Consider the following 6,000-nt stretch of genomic DNA (forward strand, 5'->3'; position numbering starts at 1 on the left):
TCAAAATTGTGAAATTGAATGAATTTTTTAAAAACATATACTAATTAACTTACACTCAATAATTAGTTTTAAATGTTACACTAAATATTAAATTTGAAACTGTAATGCATACCAAATTGAAATGTTTTGGTATGGTTTAAGTTTAGATGAAAAAAATGTATCTTTCAAAGTTGCAAAATTGAATGAATTCCTTAAAAACATAAATTAATTAACTTTCACTCAATAATTAGTTTTAAATGCTACACTAAATATTAAATTTTAAACTGTAATGCATACTAAATTGAAATGTTTTGGTATGGTTTAAGTTTAGATGGAAAAAAATGTATATTTCAAAATTGTAAAATTGAATGAATTTTTTAAAAACATAAATTTGCTAAGCATTTCTAATACACACATTTACAGATAACTATAAACTTTATAAAAAACTAGTTAATCTTATTTTTGAGGTATTTTATTGCAATTTATTATAAATCTTAAAAATGCATCTGTATTTTAATGCCCAGAATTTAAATTTTTTTAAGTCCATGAGATATGCATACTTGAAAAATGCTTGATAAAACATGTAAGTGATAGAACTGATGTTTTGAATTTTAAAGTTAAAAATTACTTTCTGATAACTTATTTTGTGTATTAAAATGAAAAACAAAAATGTTCAATCATGTGCCTTAGATTTGCTATTGCGTGAGATCTTAATGTGGCAAAGTTAATAAGTATATTGAAAAAAACAGATTTTAAATTCGCTATTTTTTTAAATGGCAAATTTAAAATGCAATTCAATGATGCAATTCAAGCAATTATAGCAATAGCTATATACAATAGCTATTGCTATAATTTACAATAGCTATATAATTATACAATAGCTATAGCAATTCAATGATGATGTTCTAGACCATTAGTTTAAAATTTTTATGTCTAAATGTACCATTTAGTGTTTATTTTATTGTTTTATAATTTTTTGACTGAAATTTATTCCTCTTTCCTAAACATCTTAAATAAGGTATTTGCGTTTTCTTGATTTTTTTTTATTTATTTAAATTTTTTATTTTATTTAATTATTTATTTATGTATTTGTTTACTTATTTGTATTTAAAAATGTTTTATATAGTGTCATTTGACAGCACTATACCTTTCAAATTTAAGAGTAAAGGAATCGCTTTAAGAAAAGGAATATTAGGAGAAATAGGGTTTGATAATTTTTAGAACTTCTACAGTTTTTCTTTCAAAAATGTGAATAAAAAAAATAAATCCAAAAAAATAATTAAAAAAAAATATTCTGTTGTTTAGGAGAAATAGGGTTGATTTGTTGTTTGGAGTACAAAACTTTCATTTCTACGTAAACTGTCCCTTTTCAGGTACCGTAAACCGGGGCGAGTCTACCCATCCAGGGGCGAGTCTACCCATTTTAGTTTTATTTAATTTTCGCTATTTTAAATTGCAAATAAAAAAAAATTTTACCGACGGAGGACTTAGTTCAGACTCTAAGGAAGATTTCGCTGTAGTAGTTTGATCCGTTTTTATTTATTTGGTGTCTTTTTAACCGACCTGTTCAAACGTCTTTTGAGAGATTTGTATTGAAAATCCGCAAACTTTTAGTTGGTGCTCCATAAGTATATTATTATTATTACTATTTTCACTTTGGTTAAGTGATAAACTTATCTAAGACTAAGATTACATTAATTTTATATGAAAAAAACCAAAAAGAATGTAAGTTTTGCTGTTGTAAACAAAAAGCCAGAATTCGCGGGGCGAGTCTACCCATTCGGATTTAGTTTTAATAAAGCATAATAATATAATTTATAACTTTGTTTATTTTAAAATAAAGTCATTTTAAATGAATTTAAGTATATTATTTTAATTCTGCATTGATAAATTTATCATTAATAAGAAAATTTATATGTTAAATGTAAATGTAAATATGAAATATGTTTATTTTACCTATTTTTTCAATTTTTATATTACAAAATTAACTTTTTTTACTTAATGCAAGTTAAATAAATTATTATTTATTATTACAGATGGTTCGAAATTATATTCGCAAAACAAATGGATTTAAATGTTACAAAAAATGCCATGATTTTGTGAATAATCTTTAATTATTATTTATTAATTATTTAATTGTAAATTTATATTAATTTTAATTTATTTTTATCAACAATAATCAGAAAAAAATGTTATTTTATAATGTTAATGATTATAAAAACAAAACTGTGATCAAAATGTGATAATCGATCAAATATTCAATTTGTGTTATTTTATGAATAAAAAAATTGAATATAAAATAAAGTTACGAATTTTACTTCATAAATATCCTTCATAGTAACTAAAATAACAATTTAATAGTAAAATTTGATTATTTACAATGTTAACATTCATTTTAGTAGAATGGGTAGACTCGCCCCATACGAGAGATTTGTCAGCAGTTCTATAAAAATATACAGTAACGGCGTAACTGTTAATATTTTCTAAAATCGATTTCACAGCTTTAAAGAGGGATACATAGCGATTCCGAAACACCTATTAAAAGCCTTTTTTCTTTAATATTTACAAAAGTTTGACCACTTGAAAGTTGGCGAACTGAAAAAATGGGTAGACTCGCCCCGGTTTACGGTATTTTAAAATTAAATTTCCTTACAGTTTAAACTATTTTCGATGAAGAAATCCTTAGTGAAAAAGGCTGGGGGTGAGGAAAAGTTTATAATTTCTAACAATTGCCACGCATGGGTAATTCTGGGAATCTCAGTCTCAACAAGATTTTCCTTCGTTTGTGGAAATGTTGGTTTTCCAACTCCCTCACTTCTCTTGCAATGAAACACATTTACAGGGTGTTTCGCCGCTTTGACGAGGAGGTTTTCTTTTTTTTTTTCTTCTCTCAACAAACTCAACTGTTGAGGTGAAGGTGACGAGGTGGGAAAATTTTTACCTTAATTTTTTAAGCCATTTTATTTATTTTTATCACATAAACTTATAGCAGATGTTTAATATATTAGACAGTTACTTTCTATGCATGTCTAATAAAAGATAGCCGCTCAATAACAATATGAGGTTAGTTTTTTGAAAGATAATTTAGTAATAAACGCTTGTGAGTTTTTAACATTTTTGAGTTTTCTCCTTGTCTTTGCGTGAAAGTTTTTTTAACCTCATCCAATAAATTTTTGTTTTTTTTTTAAGTTTAAACTGAATTAAAATTAAATTTTAAATTATTTAAAAGCATACAAATTAGTAGTTTTTAAATTTTCTACTTAAAGCAACAAACAGCAATTTTTTATTTATATTTTTGAGAGAAAAAATATAGAAGTTCTAAAAAATATCCAATCCTATTTCTTTTGATCCAATAAAGTGATTCTTTTCTGGTATAGATCTGTCAAATGGGACTTAATTAAAAATTTGTTAAATAAGAAAAAAATTAAATAAATCAAATAAAATTAAAAGGTGAGTGAAGAGGATACTTGTTAAGATTTTAAACTTTAAAAAATAATCTTAACTTAAAAAAATAGTAAACACAACACTAATTATTACATTATAATATTAAAATTTTAAACTAAGGGATTAGGATATGATTTCTGAAAGCTTTTTTTAAAAATAGCAATTCTAAAATCTGTTTATCTTAATACGTTTATGAGCAATGGTACATTAAAATTTCATGCAATAGCGAGTTTAAAGCACAGATTTTTAAATATTTTTCTTTTTCAATTTAATGCTGAAAGCAATTTAAGAAATAGTAATTTTTAATTTGAATTTAATTCCATCAACACACTTTTTTGTAAGCTTATCATATTGACTTTTAAAAAGTACAACGATATTCAAAACACAAAGCTAAATAGAAAATCATTAGCATTTTTCAGAATTATTATAAATTGAAATAAAATTGTAATAAAGTGAAGGAAAATGCAATTTATTGATTGCAAATTATAATATTTAGAGTTTATTTATTCAATGCATTTAATGTATCAAATAAAATAAAAATTTTATGTGATGAGATATAAACACAGAAATTATTTAGACTCATAGTGAATATTAGCTCAATTCAATAAACATAGTTGATGAAAATGATATTGTCAAGAAAATAAATCAGATAAGCTACAGCAACAGCAAGCTTATATTCAATGTTAAATTTTCTACCACAATAAAATAAGAACATGTTTACTACCAGGATGGACAAGTTAGATTTTTTGGTATGCAATACATTTGAAGGAAAAAATTGGATACTTCGAAATTATATACATGAATGGATATTTTGTGAACATAAATTTATTAAACATTTCAAGAACACAAATTTACAGTTAAAATGCTACAACTATAAACAGCAAGTTTATATTCAATGTTAAACTTTCTACCACATAAAATAAGAACATATTTACTACCAGGATGGACAAATTAGATTTTTTGGTATGCATTACATTTGAATATGTAATGGATATTTTGTAAACATAAATTTATTAAACATTTCAAGAACACAAATTTACAGTTAAAAAAAACTTTATAAAGAAAACGAATAATTAGCTGTTTTATATTTGAGAGTTAAATGCTGTATTAAATTTTTTGAAAGGAGTTATGTAAATTTTATTATAATTAAATTTAAGTTCAATTAGTTTGTTTTAAATTTTAGGCAATTTGGTTTATTCAATTATTTTATTCTGTTTAATGGATTTTAAAAGGAATAAATTTAAATCAGGATTATGCATTAAATTGAATTTTATTAAAGGAAGTTGAAGTGTCGAATTTGAAGAAGCATACAAGCATAATTCATTATTGTCCATTACCTAGCTATAAAATATTGCCAGTAGAAATTCCAGTCACTTTCTAACTAGCTGATTTAAGAAAAGTTTCAATTAGAAATCTGTGTTTCACAATAACATTGCTATCTGATTGTTACAGATAGAATGCATCGCCATATTATCACAAACGAAAATTGTGTGTCATTCAAAAGTTTCACCACTGTCACCTTCAAATTTCGCCAATCAAAAGTTTAACCACTGTCCGAATTTAATGTTAGAATATTCAAATTTTAATTTGAGACTTATGCTTGGTAATCATGCAAATTTTTCAAACAACTAAAAGAAAATTTTGGAACCATTTTACAGCTAAATAAACCTCAGTGTCAAAAGGAGGACTGAAAATTAAAATAGCAAAAATTTTAAAGTTTTATTTATTGTATTTAAAAGAAATTAAAAGAATCTGATAGGCCCAAAGAAATAGGCAGTAAAATGCGATGTAGCTATAAAAACAGTGCTTGATGTGATCAATTTAATTTACATTATTTGCTTCATGAAATGCGATCAATTGACGGTGATTAGTTAATCGAATAATTTTTAAGAATATGTTTTCTCTTTTCATATTTTCTTCATATAAACTTTTCATTCTCCAATTATTTAGGTAGCATTATAAAGAAAATATATTTTCTAGTAGTTTCATGAGCTTTATTGAATGGATGTGAAAGAAAAATAAATATAAATTCAGCTGTTTAAATATGGAACATTAAGTCTTTGTTTATTGATTTTTTTAAACGTTAAAAACGAAATATTTCGTCAATAGAAATTTTGACGCTGTCTAACAGACACAAAAAGAAAACAAAATTAAACTTCAACTATAACAAGAAAATTTAAACTTGAAGTTATATTTAAGTATACTAAAATAAGAAAACAAATTTCATCTAGATCATCAACAAATTTATCTATAAATCATCAATTCCAAATTCATATTAAAACTCAGTCTATGCCTTTTAATGAAATAAATATTTTAATTTCCAATATATTATTTATTTGTTTTCATATCTCCGCAGTAATAACATTTAAATTTAAGAAAAGTACAAAAAATTTAATCATCTTACCTTTAAGTTAGAAATATTTAGACGTGCGCTTTGGAAGACGTGTTTGTACGATTTTATCTGTGGATCAGGAATTTGATTTGGAGCTGAGATGGAGGGAGAAATTAGTCTTTATCGTCAATTTGTTAGTGGCTCTTCTGTTGAAAACCCTCTCATGGCCTTAAAAATATTCTTGA

This window comes from Parasteatoda tepidariorum, chromosome 7 (assembly GCF_982258835.1).
Source record: "Parasteatoda tepidariorum strain Cologne lab strain chromosome 7, Ptep-v5.0, whole genome shotgun sequence".
In the NCBI taxonomy this organism is placed as follows: domain Eukaryota; kingdom Metazoa; phylum Arthropoda; class Arachnida; order Araneae; family Theridiidae; genus Parasteatoda; species Parasteatoda tepidariorum.